This window comes from Capra hircus, chromosome 6, assembly GCF_001704415.2.
Source record: "Capra hircus breed San Clemente chromosome 6, ASM170441v1, whole genome shotgun sequence".
Classification (NCBI taxonomy): domain Eukaryota; kingdom Metazoa; phylum Chordata; class Mammalia; order Artiodactyla; family Bovidae; genus Capra; species Capra hircus.
In genome coordinates, this window is record NC_030813.1 from 22634066 (window position 1) to 22655747 (window position 21682).

Sequence of the window (21682 nt, forward strand, 5' to 3'; positions counted from 1 at the left end):
TGTACAAGTATCTGAACTCTTAGCTTCCCAGGTGGCGCAGTGATAAAGAATCCACTTGCCAATTCAGAAGACTCAAGAGATGAGGGTTCGATTCCAGTGTTGGGAAGATCCCCTGGAGTAGATGGCATCTCACTCCAGTATTCTTGCCTGTATAATCCCATGGACAGAAGGCCCAGCAGGGCTATAGTCCATGGGGTCGCAAAGAGTCGTCCACAACTGAGCACACACACACTGAACTTTTCAGATTAATTCATAAGATTCTGTTTAAACTTAACAGAGGATATGGCCTTTACAATAAGCAGATTCTGTACACGTTGTGGGTCGAAGTGTGCTTGGGTGATCAGGATGGATGGCAACACCTGAGGAGCTTGAGAGAGGTGCTGAATCTCAGACTCCACCTCAGACCTTGCATTTTAACAGAATTTGCATTTTAACAAGATTCCTTAGGTGCTTCAGATGTATGTATATTAGAGTCCAGGAAGCAATGCTTTTAAAGCACTTTACTCCCCATTATTGTTTCCACGTAGCTATAGAATCCCTTTTCTTCCACAGGTCTCTGTTTACCTAAATAAAATCATTCTATGACTGGACTTTACACTGCTTTCTAGTTGAGTTTTATGCAAAATAAGTTTTCACATCTTAATTTCCCTCTTTCTTGTCTAAGAGTTGCTCAAGTTTAGAAACTGTGTGAAGTCCTTCTCCTGAACTGTGAATCAGGGGGGCTTTCTATAAGGGAAACTCCCTTTTAGGGCCATCTGATTGAAAACTTTACATTAATGAACTCATGGTTGTCTATTAAAATAGAGCAACTTAAACAGCTTTCTTCTTTTAAAATAATGTTTGTTCAGTGTGCTGCAGACTGGCACAAATTTAAGGGAAGACTTCCAGCAACAAAATATTTGTAACAACTCCTGAAAGAGAAAACAATTATCACAAGTCAGGTCTTCAAATTTTTTTTTCCTGAAGTTACATGTACAAATTTTAGAGGGGGTTGGACTTTTTACTTGTTAATTTAATTGTTATTTGCTTTTCACTTCATTAACTCAACAGCTTAGTTTTTATTAGAAGACAACTTTGGCTGTTTTTAGTTTGCCTAGAGTTGTTAAGATTTTTAGCATAGGGAAGCAGTCACAATAGTTATTATTTTACTCTTCAATTTAATGAGATGCTTATCTTAAACATGTAGTTTCAAAGTTAGCTTTAGCATACAAAGCAGCTTGGGTCAGTGCCAGGTGCAGATATGCTTGGGTGAGGCAATCCTTTGCCTGAGCAAAGACGTTCGCCATATGAATGTCTGGGGTCTGTGATCAGAGAAAGAGAATCCATTTGGCAACATTAAATTGCCAACACATGCACAGGTCTTGTCCTGGTACGAGTCACTTTTTGGAGAAATTATCTGTTTGTCAGCAGTTTTAAACAGGATCCTGGAAAGAGCCTGGGACTTTGGAGGCAGACAGATCCAAGTCTTGTGACATCACAGGTCTCCTCAAACCTGTGATCACTTTTTAAATGCAAAGGTTTGAGCTCTGTTTTAATGAAAATAACGTGCTCTTTGTTATCCTAGATTGAGAGCTCTGTGAGGACAGCGACTAGTCTTTAAGGTATGTACTTCCCTGGCCTAGAGGATGGCCAGCACAATAGTAGGTTTCCAATAAATGCTAGTTTTCATTTTATCGTGTATTGTTTCATTTCCTCATGGAACATGATTAGCGAGGACAGTGACTTGTTGATTTTTTTTGCTGGTCTGCATGCAGCCTCCGATGATACCTTGCATGTGGTAAGTGCTCAATGCAGCCGAGGACAGGAATGAAATAATGTCTAGGTACTTGTTAACAGTTCAGGCATTACCCATTCCTACTTAACCCTTAAAATATTCTGTGATTAACAGTAACTAGCATATATTGGCCTAGATGATGTTCTAGGATCAAAGTTGTTTACATATATTCTCTCATCTGATGTTTGTGATAACCATTTGATGCTTGAAAGTAGCTATGACTATTATCATTTTCATTTCCGTATGAGAAAACTAAGACACAGGAGGGTGGAGTACATTGCCCAAGGTCATGCTCACAGGGAACCAGTCTAGGTTTTGAACCAGGTGGTTTGGCTCTAATATATGTGCTCTTAATCACCATAATAAAGTTGCTCCTCAATTGTCCCATTTCATGAGAAAGGAAGTTGAGATTATAATACAGCTCTGGGCTGCCATCTCTGGGGTCGCACAGAGTCAGGCATGACTGAAGTGACTTAGCAGCAGCAGCAGCAGCAGCAGCAGCACCTTGAACAGGACTTCCCAGGTGGTGAAGTGGTAAAGAATCCGCCTGCCAAGGTAGGAGACACAAAAGACATGGGTTCAATCCCTGGGTCACGAAGATCTCGTGGAGAAGGAAATGGAAACCCACTCCAGTATTCTTGCCTGGAAAATTCCATGGACAGAGGAGCCTGGCGGGCTACAGTCCATGCGGTCAAAGAGTCTGACATGACTGAGTGACTAAGCGCACCTGTAAGATCCTAGTTAAATGGGCAGATTGACAAAATCACTGTGGATGGTGACTGCAGCCATGAAATTAAAAGAAGTTTGCTCCTTCGAAGAAAAGTTATGACAAACCTAGACAGTGTGTTAAAAAGCAGAGACATCACTTTGCCAACAAACGCTTGTCTAGTCAAAGCTATGGTTTTTCTTGTAGGCATGTATAGATGCAAGAGTTGAACCATAAAGAAGGTTGAGCACTGAAGAATTGATGCTTTCAAACTGTGGTGCTGGAGAAGACTCTTGAGAGTTCCTTGGATAGCAAGGAGATCAAACCAGTCAATCTAAAGGAAATCAACCTTGAATATTCGTTGGAAGGACTGATGCTAAAGCTGAAGCTACAATACTTTGGCCACCTGATGTGAAGAACCGATGCTTGGATCCTGGGAAAGACTGAGGACATGAAGAGAAGAGGATAACAGAGGATGAGATGGTTGGATGGCATCATTGACTCAATGGACATGAGGTTGAACAAACTCCAGGAGATAGTGAAGCAGAGGGAAGCCTGGTGTGCTGCAGGTCACAAAGAGTCAGATATGACTGAGTGACTGAACAACCACTATCCTAACATGAGTTAGAACTGTGTGGGTCCACTTATACAGATTTTTTTTTTCCCCATAGTAGATACACAGGACTATACAACCTGAGGATGGCGAATCTGCTTATGCAGAACCACAGAGACAACTGAACGGAGGATAGGGAGGGCAGGGTGGCTATAAATTTTTCATCAATTTCTGAGTGCCTGGGGGGTTGGCACCCCAATCCACTGCACTGTTCGAGGGTCAACTGTACCTAGTTCCCCCAATTACACTTCTACAAATGATCAAAGCAAGAAGTTGCATGTGAGCTGCCTACCTAGAGGCTAGAGTTCTTTCTGCTGCACCACAATTGTACATGTTCCATTATGACCTTGGAGACAGGGATTTCCAAGAAGAGCTAAAATGTATCCCCATTGCCAAGAAGGTCAAGAAGATTCATCATCAAAGACACAGAAAAAACAAAATAAAACTCCCTTGCATTTCAACAAATCCATTTAAGGTATAAGTGTATAATACTTTTTGTGGCTCTAGTCAATGCATCTTAAGAAAAATATATGAAGATATTGAGGAATGCCCAAGAATTACATGAAAAAGGGATGGCAGAGCTGCTATGTTAGAGCATCATAGCAAATGAGAGTGCTTCAGTCTAGGAACAACTGACTGGATTTTCCTGACATCTAAGAATTACAAAATGTATGGCTGAATTTGGAAACAAATCCTAAGATAACTTTGAAGCTTAAAGAATTAAAGCGTTTGCTGCTGCTGCTGCTGCTAAGTCGCTTCAGTCGTGTCCGACTCTGTGTGACCCCATAGACGGCAGCCCACCAGGCTCTGCCATCCCTGGGATTCTCCAGGCAAGAACACTGGAGTGGGTTGCCATTTCCTTCTCCAATGCACGAAGGTGAAAAGTGAAAGTGAAGTCGCTCAGTTGTGTCTGACTCTTCACGACCCCATGGACTGCAGCCCACCAGGCTCCTCCATCCATAGGATTTTCCAGGCAAGAATACTGGATTGGAGTGCCATTGCCTTCTCCAATTAAAGCGTTTAGAGTTTCTCAAACAAAAAATTTTAGACATTGGATTCTAAACTAGTGGAAGTACCTGAACCAATTGGGATGAATTCATGAATTTGTTTTTAAAGGTCTAAATAAAGTCAATGAACATATATATTAGTATCACTGAGGAAAATTATCTGTTGAGTTGGACATCCAAGAGCTTGATGTCTGGAATCAGGCCTGGCTTGAATCTCAATTTTGCCTCTTGTTATGTGACTATGGGCAATATTTTGAATCTCTTGGTTCCTCAGTTTCCATAATTGTACAGTGGGATACTAATGACCCTAACTTCATAGGTTTAGAGGTCATTAACTGATTTAATTTTGAGCTGAAGTCATTGAATTTAAGCACATGAAAAGGACTTAAAACAGAGCACAGTATATTGACAGGGTTCAATAAATGTAACCTACTGTCATTAGTTTTTTCAATGAGTCACATGTCCTTTGTCCTAGTCAGTAGTTCTCAGCTGTGAGGAGATAATGCGGAGGTATTTCAGTAAAAGCACAGGGTAACTTGTTCTTCCATCCTGCAGAACTTCCCAGTGGAACCCTCTAATGGAATGCTGGTTTTGTCTGTGTAGGTAGAATGCATGGTCATTAGTGCACCCAACTGTTTGTATTTTCTAACAGAGAAGATTCAAAGACGTAATAGCCCATAAAGATAGTAAGAACTCTTACTAAACCTGCATCCTCTATGTTGCTTCAAGGTGATTTACATGTAAGGCATATGGGAAGAGAGCTCAATGAAGAACATGACTGAGTAAATACTTAGTGAATGGTTTAATTAAGTGGGCAGAAAACCCCCTTGAACAATGGACTGTGGCTGAGAAGTTACCTTGTTCCTGATTGACTCAGAGAGAAAAAAGTCATGCAAATATTGATACTAAGAGGCTATTCTTTGTGTGTAGAAGTGATCTAGGTTTTAATGGAATGCTGCTGCTGCTGCTACTAAGTCGCTTCAGTCATGTCCGACTCTGTGCAACCCCATAGAGGGCAGCCCACCAGGCTCCCCCGTCCCTGGGATTCTCTAGGGAAGAATTTAATGGAATAAGTGGTTGGAAAGTAGAAACCATCTCATCTGAAATAAATTCCAGTGTGTACTTCAGAAAAAAAGAAAACATGATCGCTGTCATAGAGATGTCATAGAGATGCCAACCACAACTCCAAAAGGCAGATTTAACAAGGAAAAACATTAAATTTTAGTAATAAAATACAAAATGAGATGATTGTCCATAGATTTTTTTTTTCCAGGATGATTGAAGAATTTTAGATATTTACATATATTAAGAATTGATCAAAAGAAAATGCTGTTAAAAGTTTTGAGAAATGAGTAGGTAGTTGTAAGTGTAATTCTTTCAAAGAGCCATTGATAATGTGTAACAAGAATCATAAAAATTCATGTATTTTGACTGAAGTCCATTATTGGGAATTTGTTTTAATAAAAAAATTCTCTCTCCCCTGTCTCCTAAATACTCTCTTTTTTGATCAAGCTTCAGTCAGGCTCCCCTGAACCTTGTTCTCAACCAAGCTTTGACCCTGGCCTTCCATGGCCAAGGACATGGCAGGTCAACTTCCTGTCCAGCCTTGTTTGGCAAGAATTGCCTCATCCTTGATATCTAATCATCTGTGATGCCTGATCAGATTCTGCACCCCCTAACTTTGATGTATAATCCCTTGACCTGCCTTTACGGAGAAATCTGTTAGATGAGTTTAGCAAGAATGCCCCTACCCTTGAAGTCTCCTCTTAGCAATTTTTCCATCCATCAACCCCTCACCCTGCTTCTCAGCCATAAATCCCCACTTGTCCTTACTGTATTCAGAATTGAGCACAAAGTCTTCACTATTGCAAGTGTCTTGATAAATTTGTCCTTACTGCTCTAACAAGTGTCAGATAATTTTTCTTTAACTCTGTCTATCCGTATTTGCTAGAGTAGAGAACTGAAAGGAGCCTAAATATTTACTAGTGGGGGGTGACTAAATTTTAAACATAATCTTTGAAGTAGCAGGCTGGCATTAATAAGTAAGTAGTGGCCAACATTAACAAGATATTGTTATCTGTGTCATACTAGGAGGTTTATCTGCCAGATCTCCCAAAGGAACTGAGTCAGCAAGAGCCTAAAGCTTCAGTGCTCTCCATCCTAGGCTCCATCTTCTTGTGAGCTGTGGCTTCCTCTGTTCCTCAGACCTCACTGCAGAAACCACGGCTGCAGCACGGCTGCTCACCTTCTTATTGTGGAACAGACCCTTCTCTCCTTTCCTCCTCAGAAGGGAGCAGTACTGGAGGAAACAGTTTTATCCTTTGTTTTATTCCTGTGTCATGTTCTTCCTTGCAGGAGGAGGACTGGTTTATCTTACTGGTGACATCGACCAATGACACATACGCTGAGGTCACAGCTTCAGAATGTGGGCGGCATTGTCACCCGTCTCTCTTGTTGCTTGTTAATTTGTGGACCTGTGTTGCCACCTGCCCTGTGTCTCCTGGCAATAACCGGGCCAGGCCAAGGGTTGTCTCTGTAGGCCAGTTTAGCTCTAAGCCTGCTAATGAGTGAGAATATCAAGTTGAGCTGCTCTGTGGACCAGGGGTCTTCATTTTAGGAGAGCACTCAGATCAAAATTGTGTTTCCCAACACAAGTTATCAGCATTCTTTGTTTGGGGATTGCTTGCTTTTGCCTGACCTCTGATGCTTGGTTTGTATTTCTTCACCTCTAATTGGATCCTTAAGAATATTTCTCAAATGTTAGAAAACATAAGGAAGGAAGCCGTAGTGTGATGGTAAGCTGGCTCTGTGGGACAATAAAGGCCAGATTATAAACGTGCTGACTTTTATAATGAAATGCGCTCACCATGGCATATTTCCAGGTCTCAACAGGCTGCTGGGCAAAATTAACTATCAGCTCTTGCAAGTGTGCTCCAGCACACCACAGGAAGGAAGGAAACCACCAAGCTTCATTAGGTACAGTTTGCCACATCGAGGGAACAACTTTCTCTCAATCCATTTTCAAACTCCTGGGGAAGATTCTTAGTGGCCCCACCTGGCTGTTAGGTTTCTGCCCTTAGGTTTGCCTGTGACCAAAGGACAGTGACTATGAGGTAGAAGGAATCATAGTAGTTGGAAGTCTACTGTAAAGGGTCAGAGGCAGTTAGGGTCAATGTGTGCTGGGCTAATAGCCTGAGTCTCTTCAAACCAGAGCCTAAGATGAAGACTTATGTACATGAAGTTTACTCAGAAATATGACCCCAGGAAGCAGGAGTACAGGACCAATAGGGAAGGAGAGAAAGACAAAATACAGATACCTTATTAAATTCACAAATCTTACTCTTTCATTAATACTGGGTAATAAAAAGCCAATTTACCTAAAGAATTTATAGTAAAACATGAACTGGGAATCACCAGGAGCCATCACTAGAGCTTGAGAACAAATGCAGGGTGGAAGAATGCAGGGTGGAAGAGGGTTAAGTGGAGAGGGCAATGGCACCCCACTCCAGTACTCTTGCGTGGGAAATCCCATGGACGTAGAGCCTGGTAGGCTGCAGTCCATGGGGTTGCGAAGAGTCGGACATGAATGAGTGACTTCACTTTCACTTTTCACTTTCATACATTGGAGAAGGAAATGGCAACCCACTCCTGTGCTCTTGTCTGGAGAATCCCAGGGATGGCGGAGCCTGGTGGGCTGCCGTCTATGGGGTCGCGCAGAGTCACCCACGACTGAAGTGACTTAGCAGCAGCAGAAGAAGAGGATTAAGAGAGGAGCACATGCCAGTCCTGGTGACATCACTTCACCTCTAATTGGAATGTGCTACGTGTCAGCTCTATGGACCACTCTGTCTCCTTCAATTTTGGTTATGTGAACCAATTAAGTTCCTTGACTTCCCTGGTGGCTCAGATGGTAAAGCATCTCTCTACGATGTGGGAGAGCCGGGCTCGATCTCTGGGTCGGGAAGATCCTCTGGAGAAGGAAATAGCAATCCACTCCAGTACTGTTGCCTGGAAAATCCCATGTACAGAGGAGCCTGGTAGGCTACAGTCCACGGGGTCACAAAGAGTCAGACACAACTGAGCGACTTCACTCACTTTATTGCTTAGTTCAGTTCAGTCGCTCAGTCGTGTCCGACTCTTTGCGACCCCATGAATCACAGCATGCCAGGCCTCCTGTCCATCACCATCTCCCGGAGTTCACTCAGACTCATGTCCATTGAGTCCGTGATGCCATCCAGCCATCTCATCCTGGGTCGTCCCCTTCTCCTCCTACCCCCAATCCCTCCCAGCATCAGAGTCTTTTCCAATGAGTCAACTCTTCGCATGAGGTGGCCAAAGTACTGGAGCTTCAGCTTTAGCATCAGTCCTTCCAAAGAAATCCCAGGGTTGATCTCCTTCAGAATGGATTGGTTGGATCTCCTTGCAGCCCAAGGGACTCTCAAGAGTCTTCTCCAACACCACAGTTCAAAAGCATCAATTCTTCGGTGCTCAGCCTTCTTCACAGTCCAACTCTCACATCCATACATGACCACAGGAAAAACCATAGCCTTGACTAGGTGGATCTTAGTCAGCAAAGTAATGTCTCTGCTTTTGAATATACTGTCTAGGTTAGTCATAACTTTTCTTCCAAGGAGTAAGTTTCTTTTAATCTCATGGCTGCCGTCACCATCTGCAGTGATTTTGGAGCCCCCCAAAATAAAGTCTGACACTGTTTCTACTGTTTCCTCATCTATTTCCCATGAAGTGATGGGACCGGATGCCATGATCTTCGTTTTCTGAATGTTGAGCTTTAAGCCAACTTTTTCACTCTCCTCTTTCACTTTCATCAAGAGGCTTTTTAGTTCCTCTTCACTTTCTGCCATAAGGGTGGTGTCATCTGCATATCTGAGGTGATTGATATTTCTCCCAGCAATCTTGATTCCAGCTTGTGTTTCTTCCAGTCCAGCGTTTCTCATGATGTACTCTGTATATAAGTTAAATAAGCAGGGTGACAATATACAGCCTTGATGTACTCCTTTTCTTATTTGGAACCAGTCTGTTGTTCCATGTCCAGTTCTAGCTGTTGCTTCCTGACCTGCATACAGATTTCTCAAGAGGCAGGTTAGGTGGTCTGGTATTCCCATCTCTTTCAGAATTTTCTACAGTTTCTTGTGATCCACACAGTCAAAGGCTTTGGCATAGTCAATAAAGCAGAAATAGATGTTTTTCTGGAACTCTCTTGCTTTTTCCATGATCCAGCGGATGTTGGCAATTTGATCTCTGGTTCCTCTGCCTTTTCTAAAACCAGCTTGAACATCAGGGAGTTCACGGTTCACGTATTGCTGAAGTCTGGCTTGGAGAATTTTGAGCATTACTTTACTAGTGCGTGAGATGAGTAAGCCAGTTTGAATTATGTTTTCAATCACTTGCAATGAAAGAGTTCCAACTGCTGTCCTTTCACAATCACAGAGATCACACTGTATTCTGATTGCTCGTGTCTTCTCCAGTAAATCGTCACATCCTGTGCATGGGTGCTGTTGGGTCAGTCATGTTCAAGTCAGTGCAACCCCATGGACTGTAGCCCTCCAGGCTCCTCTGGCCATGAATACTGGTGTGGGTTGCCATTCCTTTCTTCAGGGGATCTTCCTGAACTCAGAGATTGGACCCATGTCTTCCACATCTCCTGCATTGGCAGGCAGGGTCTTTACAGCTAGCATCATTTGGGAAGCCCTCACCTCCTGAGGTCAGAGCATCTTATTCCTCTTGCACCTCCAGCAGCTAAGAAAGCATGTGACATGTAATAGGGAGTTCAGGAAATGTTGGATCGAAGGACTAAATTTGTAATATTAACTTTGCATCTGTAATACTGATCCTTTCTGGTTTTATCAATTAAAAAAAAATATTAAACCATTTTTTATTATTTAAAATAATTTATCTGTGCATATAAACATTTTGCAGTTACAGTCTATTGCTTTGTCTTAAAAACACCATTTTATATTTTTTTCTCCTTAACATTATTTAATACTGTCAATACTTTTATTTTCTATCCATCGAGATAGGCCACTGAGCTGTGATTTCAAATAGGTTTTTAGCATTAAATTTCTTCTTTTTCTTTTTGACTTTCTTCACCCAGTTCTCCTACCCCTCGTTAATACTTTCTCAAAGAATATAAGTGGGTTAACCTCTCTGGTGCAGACAAGAAACACATGAAAATTTACAAGAAAATTTGATGAAACACACTCACAAAGAAGAGGATGGTTAGATGGGAAAATTCACATTATTTAAAACTATTCAATCAAAAGTATATCTTCATAGATATTTTTTCTTTTTAACTATAACAGGGCTAAAATGATAATAAAGGGGACTTGCCTGTGGTCCAGTAGTTAAAACTCCATGCTCCAGGGAGCACTGGTTTGATCCCTAGTCAGAGAACTAACATCCTGCACAATGCACAGTGAAAAAAAAAAAGAAAAAATTTAATAAAAGTCTAGTTGTAATTGATTGATTTACTGAGCAACACGCTGCTGACTAACCAACAAATCATAGAAGAAATCAAAAAAGAAATCAAAATATGCGCAGAAATGAATGAAAATGAAAACACAACAACCCAAAACCTGTGGGACACTGTAACAGCAATGCTAAGGGGAAGGTTCATAGCAATATAGGCATAACTCAAGAAACAAGAAAAATGTCAAATAAATAACCTAACTCTACACCTAAAGTAACTAGAAAAGGAAGAAATGAAGAACCACAGGGTTAGTAGAAAGAAAGAAATCTTAAAAATTAGGGCAGAAATAAATGTAAAAGAAACAAAAGAGACCATAGCAAAATCAACAAAACCAAAAGCTGGTTCTTTGAGAAGTTGAATAAAATTGACAAGCCATTAGCCAGACTCATCAAGAAACAAACAGAGAAAAATCAAATCAATAAAATTAGAAATGAAAATGGAGAGATCACAACAGACAACACAGAAATACAAAGGATCATAAGAGACTACTATCAGCAGTTATATGCCAATAAAATGGACAGCGTGGAAGACATGGACAAATTCTTAGAAAAGTACAACTTTCCAAAACTGAACCAGGAAGAAATAGGAAATCTTAACAGACCCATCACAAGCATGGAAATTGAAACTGTAATCAGAAATCTTCCAGCAAACAAAAGCCCAGGTCCAGATGGCTTCACAGCTGAATTCCACCAAAAATTTAGAGAAGAGCCAACACCTATCCTACTCAAACTCTCCCAGAAAATTGCAGAGGAAGGTAAACTTCCAAACTCATTCTATGAAGCCACCATCACCCTAATACCAAAACCTGACAAAGATGCCACACACAAAAAAGAAAACTACAGGCCAATATCACTGATGAACACAAATGCAAAAATCCTTAACAAAATCCTAGCAATCAGAATCCAACAACACATTAAAAAGATCATACACCATGACCAAGTGGGCTTTATCCCAGGGATGCAAGGATTCTTCAATATCTGCAAATCAATCAATGTAATACACCACATTAACACATTGAAAAGTAAAAGCCATGTGATCATCTCAATAGATGCAGAGAAAGACTTTGACAAAATTCAACATCCATTTATGATAAAAACTCTCCAGAAAGCAGGAATAGAAGGAACATACTTCAACATAATAAAAGCTATATATGACAAACCCACAGCAAACATTATCCTCAATGGTGAAAAATTGAAAGCATTTCCCCTAAAGTCGGGAACAAGATAAGGGTGCCCACTCTCACCACTACTATTCCACATAGTTTTGGAAGTTTTGGCCACAGCCATCAGAGCAGAAAAAGAAGTAAAAGGAATCCAGATTGGAAAAGAAGTAAAGCTCTCACTGTTTGCAGATGACATGATCCTCTACATAGAAAACCCTAAAGACTCCACCAGAAAATTACTACAGCTGATTCATAAATATAGTAAAGTTGCAGGATATAAAATCAACACACAGAAATCCCTTGCATTCCTATACACTAACAATGAGAAAATAGAAAGAGAAATTAAGGAAACAATTCCATTCACCACTGCAACGAAAAGAATAAAATACTTAGGAATATATCTACCTAAAGAAACTAAAGACCTACATATAGAAAACTATAAAACACTGGTGAAAGAAATCAAAAAGAACACTAATAGATGGAGAAATATACCACGTTCATGGATCGGAAGAATCAATATAGTGAAAATGAGGAACTACCCAAAGCAATCTATAAATTCAATGCAATCCTTATCAAGCTACCAACTGTATTTTTCACAGAGCTAGAACAAATAATTTCACAATAAATATGGAAATACAAAAAAACCTCGAGTAGCCAAAGAAATCTTGAGAAAGAAGAATGGAACTGGAGGAATCAACCTGCCTGACTTCAGACTATACTACAAAGCTACAGTCATCAAGATAGTGTGGTACTGGCACAAAGACAGAAATATAGATCAATAGAACAAAAGAGAAAGCCCAGAGATAAATCCATGCACCTATGAACACCTTATCTTTGACAAAGGAGGCAAGAATATACAATGGAGAAAAGACAATCTCTTTAACAAGTGGTGCTGGGAAAACTGGTCAACCACTTGTAACAGAATGAAACTTGAACACTTTCTAACACAAAAATAAACTCAAAATGGATTAAATATCTAAATGCAAGGCCAGAGACTATAAAACTCCCAGAGGAGAACGTAGGCAAAACACTCTCCGACATACATCACAGCAGGATCCTCTATAACCCACCTCCCAGAATATTGGAAATAAAAGCAAAAATAAACAAATGGCACCTAAATAAAATTAAAAGCTTTTGCACAACAAAGGAAAGTATAAGCAGGTGAAAAGACAGCCTTCGGGATGGGAGAAAGTAATAGCAAATGAAGCAACTGACAAAAAACTAAACTCAGAAATATACAAGCAGCTCATGCAGCTCAATTCTAGAAAAATAAACGACCCAATCAAAAAATGGGCCAAAGAACTAAATAGACATTTCTCCAAGAAGACATACAGATGGCTAACAAACACATGAAAAGATGCTCAACATCACTCAGTATCAGAGACATGCAAATCAAAACCACAATGAGGTACAATTTTACGCCAGTCACAATGGCTGCGATCCAAAAGTCGACAAGCAATAAACTCTGGAGAGGGTATGGAGAAAACGGAATCCTCTCACACTGTTAGTGGGAATGCAAACTAGTACAGCCACTATGGAGAACAGTGTGGAGATTCCTTAAAAAACTGCAAATAGAACTGCCTTATGACCCAGCAATCCCACTGCTGGGCATACACACAAAGGAAACCAGAATTGAAAGAGACACGTGTACCCCAATGTTCATCGCAGCACTGTTTATAATAGCCAGGACATGGAAGCAACCTAGATGTCCATCAGCAGATGAATGGATAAGAAAGCTGCGGTACATATACACAATGGAGTATTACTCAGCCATTAAAAAGAATACATTTGAATCAGTTCTAATGAGGTGGATGAAACTGGAGCCGATTATACAGAGTGAAGTAAGCCAGAAAGAAAAACACCAATACAGTATACTAACACATATATATGGAATTTAGAAAGTTGGTAACGATAACCCTGTATGCGAGATAGCAAAAGAGACACAGATGTATAGAACAGTCTTTTGGACTCTGTGGGAGAAGGAGAGGGTGGGATGATTTGGGAGAATGGCAATGAAACATGTATAATATCATATATGAAATGAATCACAGGTCCAGGTTCAATACAGGATACAGGATGCTTGGGGCTGGTGTACTGGGATGACCCAGAGGGATGGTATAGGGAGGGAGGTGGGAGGGGGGTTCAGGATGAGGAACATGTGTACACCCGTGGCGGATTCATGTTGATGTATGGCAAAACCAATACAATATTGTAATGTAATTAGCCTCCAATTAAAATAAATAAATTTATATTAAAAATAAAAATAGTAATAAAATAAAGCTGATTTTCAAAAAAATTATTTAAACTGCAGTTAATGTAATGGAAATAATTTTTTCTATGTAAAATGAAAATATCTTACATAGAAAAAAATGTAAAATATGGCTTCCCCAGTGGCACAGAGGTAAAGAATCTGCTTGCCAATGCAGGGGATGCAAGAGACACAGGTTCCATCCCTGGGTCAGGAAGATTTCCTGAAGGAGGAAATGGCAACCTATTCCAGTATTCTTGCCTGGAAAATTCCACAGACAGAAGAGCCTGGTGGGCCACAGTCCAAGGGATTACAAAGAGTCAGACACAACTGAACACACACACAGACACAGACAATGAAAATACGGCAAAGAGAAAATGCCATGATGTCAATAATATTTTATTTTACTTAGTCCTAAAGGAGAGTTCCCATGAGCAATTATGGTCATATTGATTAGAAACTCACAAAAGAAAAGCTTATTTTATAACCTACTAAATACCTTTATATGGATAGTAATACCTCTTCCCTGTCCATTTAAAAGCTTTCTCAAAGAGAAACTATAAAGTGGGAAATTCAGGTAAACCACAATTTTGTCTAACTATTCAACATTGTCTCTGAATTTCTTGTACATGGTTTGTTGAATGAGAATTTAAAGCAATCTTTACATGAAATCTTAAAGTTCTACTCAAATACAAGTTCTACTCAAATACAGTTCTCTACAAGCCAATATCCAGAAAAACAATGCAGATAAACAAAAAGGAGGCTATGTTTTAATAATGATATCATGGGGACTACAATAAATTTTGAAAAAAGCTATAAATTCTTTCCCTTCAGAACCCCAAATCCCAATATTTTTATTAAACCAAATCATTACCAGCTAATACATTTTAATCTCAAAATAAACCTTCCTTCTTAGATGACTGGCAAGAATAAAACAAAAATTTCTTTTTCAGTAAAAGTTCCAGACTGAATCAAAAGTGAAGGAAAAACAATTTATCCTCCTTGCCTTTTAGTAAGACTCAGAAATCAGGAGCAAATTAAGTCTGAAAGAAAGAAAACTTTATAATTCCTTCTTCCCAAATAAGGGATCAACATGTCAGCATTAATGCCCAGCATTTTCTGAGTGTGTGAATGATCATACAGTTTGAAGGCTAAGTGAATGATTCACAGATGTGTTCTACACATCTGCAAAACTGGAATGGAGTACATCATGACTCTTCATTTCCATAATGCTTGTCTTTATTTGCAAATGTTCACTCTGTATTTTCCCTTCCGTGAACCTTCTGAATATAGCTTGATTTTGATTAATCTTCCTTAAAGTCACTTATGTTAACTGTAGAAATTATTAAAGTCTGAAAAAAATGCAATGCTATGATTCTTCAATGTGAATTTGAGGTTAGAACATTTTAAATTAATGAATCTCTCTGGTAAAAATGAAATGTTTCACCTCTCAGACAATTTATTCTATACGTAATTATTTTCATGATTTCATGTTATGCTTCCTAAGGTTTTTAAGCTTTACACATTTTTGTTTAAATATAAATAGCAAAATGTTGTATTTTGAATTTGAAATAAATTACATAAAGCAAATGAACAAACAAACAGAAGCAAAATCACCAATATGAAGAACAAATGTGGTTAACAGCAGTGGGGGGAAGGATGGGGAGCTGCAAGTATGTGATTAAGAGTCAAAACTACTATGTATAAAATAAATAAGATACAAGGATATAATGCATAGCACAGAGAATATAGTCAATATTTTATAATACCTTTAAATGGAGTATAATCTGTAAAGATATTGAATCATATTGCACACCTGAAACTAATATAATATTGTAAATCAACGGCACATCAATAAAAAAGTAAAATAAGTGATATATTGATAACTCTTTGAACGTCATAGATTTTCAAGCTATTAATAAAATTTATTTGTACTAAAATGTCCTTTCTGTAATTAACAAAGTTTTATTATAGAATTATGTAGGTATACAGTCAGAATGTGAAGGGCAACTTTAAATCTAAAATTCTCTCTTGATTATTAAGAAATCCTCCTTCCTTTCTTCCTTCTTTCCATCAATCTTTCATCCCTGTTTCCTCTGTCTGTCTGTCTCTCTCTTTTTTTAGAGATGATCTCAGTCTGGAATAAACATTCTTGCGAAACCGGCCAGGATTTTCGCCAAGCATAGTGTGTACACGTCAGCTGTTTTCTGGAAAATAATTGCACCGTGTGACAATGTCTATTATTTTAATTAGTACTGAGGAATGCCTCCAAGATATTTCATCAGGTCAGTCTGACAAAGGCAATGGCTTTTCATTTCCTGAAATGCTGATTAAGCAGATAGATGACATTTGACATTTTGTATAGATGAACAAAATAATTGTTATAATTAAGCCAGAACTCACAGAAGTAATAAAACCACTCCCCAAGTTCACAAAAGGCTTTAGTACCTGAATCCTGAGAACAGGGCATCTTTTAGAGTGCAGTGTTCAAATTACCCAAAGGAAATAGTAACTGACCTCTATTTGTGGGAAGGCCACTCTCTGGGAAGATCCTGGCGTGCCTGGGGAGATCAAAGTCGTTTTGTCATAAGCTTCCAAGGCTTAGTCAGTCAATGGGAGCTGTTATATTTCCAGGATACTTGCCTGTATTTCTGTGTTAAATTCAAGAAGCATTGATTCCAAGATCTGAACACACCTCCAGAAACTGACAAACTTGAAAACACAGTTTTCAACAGTGCTGGAGAGGGGAACGGAAGCTTTATTTTCTCTTTCCACTGCTGTTCCCCAGAACCACTGTCAGATAAACTAAAGATCAGGACAAGAAGTGTTCATCTGAAAAGGAAGACATTTTGTAATCATCGTGCTGTGTCACATAGTATCAACATGATTTTGTAATATTAAAAAAGCACACATTTATATACTGGTTTTGCATGTCTTCTGTGTGAATAAAGGTGAACAAAGGTGGTTAGTCGGTTTTATTGCGAGGCTTTGTAGAGGTTGGCAGGCCACACCCTGTGGGTGGACTCCTCTCCTGTCAAAGAGGTGGTAAGATGACAGTCAGTCCTCCTGGGCAGAGGAGGTTTTCAGACTGGAACTGGACTGATACTGGTTGAAAGAAAGGATTCTCCTCCTCTGCTGGGTCTTCATCTCTTAGTCTGAATAAACTAGGAGACGCTGGCCTGTGCTTGTGGGTGGTGGGTTCTGAGACACTGCACAAGCACTTAGGCGCTGGCATGTAGGTCAAGCTGGGTTTCAGAAGCGGACGTCATAGTTTGCAAGTGTTGTCATCTCTGTGAGGGACTGACTCTGCTCTGCCTCCACTTAGCATTTTAAAATGCTGTGTTTTCCCATTTTCTATCTGGTTCTTCTCTCCATTTCTGAGTGATGACAGGAAGTTCAACACTGATAAATTGTCATCTCTGCATCGCATAGGAACCCTGGGCCTTATTCAATCCAGGGGATTCAGGGAAAGCTATAATGTGGGTCTGTATTGTTGCCACTATCCCTTTTCATTGCCTGCCCTTACAGTGTGGCACAGTGGGGAGGATCTGCCTGGAATGTCCTCTCTTGTGCTAAACTTAGCGACAGGGAAGCCTGCTCAGGCCTCCAAGCCCCAGTAGCAGTGCCCAGACTCTCACAACGTGTGCTGTATTTAAGGCTCTGCCACATACAGCAGGCTGTGTCTGTGTGGGGGCCTGGTCCTCCCCCTTGCTGTTGGGGGAATTACCTACCAGGGTTGAATTAGAATAAGGGTGGGGAAGGGATAATTTAGGTTTAATTAACTTCATTCAATAATTTAATTCTTTTTTCTACCCAAAATGGCAGCACAGATTTCTCATGTTTTTTCTGCCTCTAAATCCTACTTGGTAATTATATATAAAGTTTCTTCTGTTCTAAACATAAGAAGAAGGAAAGAGAATATTGGTGAGATTCTGTTGACTAGGTTGGGCATATTAACATAGGAAACAAGCAGTTATTTCAATATTTTGCCTTTTTTTGAGAATGAAGTGATTATTAAAAGTATAATAAAGTATATAGAAATTAACTAAAGAGTTTAAAGCAGATATTATACATATGTCCAAAGAACCAAGAAAACTGCATCTAAAGAATAAATGGAAATATGAGAACATCTCACATATAAGAAATATCAGTAAAAAAGATAAACTTCATTTTAAAAAATTCTGGAGCTGAAAACTACCATAAATGATATTTGGGCTACCCAGGGGATAGGGCATTGTGATAGCCAGTCTGGGGAAAAGAAGGAAAAAAGCATAAGAAGCATTATGGAGGAAGGAGAGAAAGCAGAAACTTCAAAAAATTTAAATTAGATTGTAAAATGATGCAGCCACCATGGAAAAGTTTGGCAGTTCCTCAAAATGTTAAACACAGCTTTACTGCATGACCCAGCATTTCTACTCCCAGGTATAAACCCAAGAGAAATTAGGCATATGCTCACACAATTTTTACATGGATGTTCTTAGCATTATTCATAATGGCACAAAAGAAGTGAAGTGAAAGTCACATCTGACTCTTTGCGACCCCATGGACTATAGAGTCCATGGTATTCTCCAGTCCAGAATACTGGAGTGGGTAGCATTTCCCTTCTCCAGGGGTTCTTCCCAACCCAGGGATCAAACCCAGGTCTCCTGCATTGCAGGAAGATTCTTTACCGGCTGAACCACAAGGAAAGTCCAAGAACACTGGAGTGGGTAGCCTATTCCTTCTTCAGGGTGTATTCCTTCTCCAGGGAATCTTCCCGACCCAGGAATCAAACCGGGGTCTCCTGCATTGCAGGCAGATTCATTACCAACTGAGCCAACAGGGAAGCCACTTAGTTCTCAAAGCCTCTTTAAAAGGAAATCTACTGCCACCTAGTGTCTAACTCTAAGAATAACTATGCTTAGAAATATATATTTTTAAACTGATAGAACCGCTTGGTGGCACTATGGACAAGTACATTAAAGCCACAAATTTCAATTTATGGACTAGTTCTATCTCTATGAATAAGCGTTTGTTAAATGTGACAAATACATTGCCTTTTCCAGATTATCAATGTTATATTTTCTAAGAAAATCTGGCATATTTTTGGAACTAAACTCTCATAAGTGATGAGAAACCTCAACTTCAGATTTAATTTCTGGTTTTTGAAGATTTAAAGCTTTAAATAGTTCACACTAGATTTCTTTTCCTCTCTATTCTCCCCTTTAGCCACATAAATGTAATCCAAACCAATTTCAACATACGGAGAGAGGTTTAAAACATTAGTAAAAGACAATATGCAACACATTTTCCACATCATCCAAAAGAAGAAAGAAAAACAAGTCCAGTGAAACTATCTGATAACAAGGGCTCTTTGTGTTTAGAAAGAATGGTGTTAGGCGTGAAGGTAACTTCTGCTTGAAGCATTAATCCAGTGGGAAAAGCCTACCTCCTAACAAAAACATCTGCCTGATATAATGGTTCATTATATAGTGACACATGCTTTGAGTCCAAAAAAAATCAAGAATGATACTATGAAAATTTTTGTAATTTATTATATGAGCATACTTCTGGTCCTTTTTTTTTTTTGATGCCATCAAATTTTGTAGTAGTAGCAATGGGAAATGAAATTCATTCTATTACCTATAAAAGGCAGATTCTTGAAGAAATTGGTCTAATAAGCTGACTTTCTTTATGGTTACACAAGGAAGAGAAGGATGAAACAAATCAAGGCTTAAAAACATAACCCCTGGCTATTGTACCCTAAGCACATGAAAACATCAAATAAAATTTTGGTACTTAGTATCATGTAATATCTATGTATTTATGTATCTAACCATCATACGGATATACATCCATAATGTCTACTATAGCTTTTGCAGTTTTATAAGTCTAATATATTACTGGGTAAAGAGATAATTATAATGATCCTATCAAAATACTATTGCTAGTGAAACAGGAAGACTAATTGCCAACATATTTTTTGGTATGTTCTGGTAATAATGATTAAGATTTTAAAGGTTTACAAGAAATAAGTTCTTACAGTTTATCACGGAGCAAGAGTTTTTTACTTGTTTGATTAGATTTCTTCGCCATCCCTTTTGGTCTCTATTCCTAAGTACTATTCTACCGTCATTCTTCTCAACATTTGCCTCACAGTGTTCTCCAAGCCTTACTTAGCTGGGAAAGCTGTGATCATCTGTAACTGTCAGAGATCATCTGTCAGCTGATAGCTGTACTCATACTTGCTAATATATAAGCATTTCCCTCCTTCCTTTCCTCATACTCCAAGAACAATGTACTCCTCTGTTAGGGAACATTTAACAGGAGGATTCCTGCATGCTGTTTTCTATTTCTCAAGGATTCTCTGTTCCTTATCAGTTCCTATTCCGAGAATGAATGGATATGAATATGAATGATGAAATTTACAAAAGGCCCAATTAGAACAACATAAAATATTTCAGAACTTTCCTCCTAATCCTACCCTGGCTGTTCCAAATGCTCCTCCTCTGCCAGTGGGCACAAATCCAAAAGTCTCTCCTTTGCTAGACTTGCTCGCTCTCCTTGGAATTCTATTTTTGTTATAAAAAAGAAATCTAGCAAATGGCATCTCTTCAGTTCAGTTCAGTTCAGTTGCTCAGTCGTGTTCGACTCTTTGCAACCCCATGAATTGCAGCATGCCAGGCCTCCCTGTCCATCACCAACTCCCGGAGTTCACTCAGACTCACGTCCATCGAGTCAGTGATGCCATCCAGCCATCTCATCCTCTGTCGTCCCCTTCTCCTCCTGCCCCCAATCCCTCCCAGCATCAGGGTCTTTTCCAGTGAGTCAACTCTTCACATGAGGTGGCCAAATTATTGGAGCATCATTCCCGCCAAAGAAATCCCAGGGCTGATCTCTTTCAGAATGGACTGGTTGGATCTCCTTGCAGTCCAAGGGACTCTCAAGAGTCTTCTCCAACACCACAGTTCCAAAGCATCAATTCTTCAGCACTCAGCTTTCTTCACAGTCCAACTCTCACATCCATACGTGACCACAGGAAAAACCATAGCCTTGACTAGATGGACCTTTGTTGGCAAAGTAATGTCTCTGCTTTTGAATTTGCTATCTAGGTTGGTCATAACTTTCCTTCCAAGGAGTAAGTGTCTTTTAATTTCATGGCTGCAGTCGCCATCTGAAGTGATTTTGGAGCCCCCCAAAATAAAGTCTGACACTGTTTCCCCATCTATTTCCCATGAAGTGATGGGACCAGATGCCATGGCATCTCTTAACAGACCTTAAAAAAGTTAATGAAAGGAGATCCTAACTTAAATAGCCCTCATTCACTTTCTCAAGAGGAACTCTATTTAGTGCAAAATAAATTACAAAAACAGTTTCTTACTCGCATCAGACTAGATTTACCTCTAAAATTATTTGTTGCTCCCTTCTCTTCATTCTTCCACAGGACTTCCTGACCCAACAGCTCCAGTCTTGATATAACAAAAACATGCCTAGGCAAAAGCCTGTAATTAACTCTTATCACATTATTGAAATAGACAACCCACTTTGCCTGCGATGTCAGCCTTAGACAGATTAGTATAACTTCAGGCCAAAAAAAAAAAGGAGGAGGGGGGGATAAACAGACCTTTTAAATCTTAAAGCAGAAAGCTATGAGATCTCTGTCTAGATATATATGTATGTCTCAATGTATGTCTTTGTCTTTGGAT

General features: G+C 39.5%; 1 pseudogene; it reads left to right on the forward strand.

Annotated features, from left to right (window-relative positions):
- LOC102182208 overlaps positions 1703-21682 on the forward strand; it is a 33317-nt pseudogene continuing 13337 nt past the window's right edge.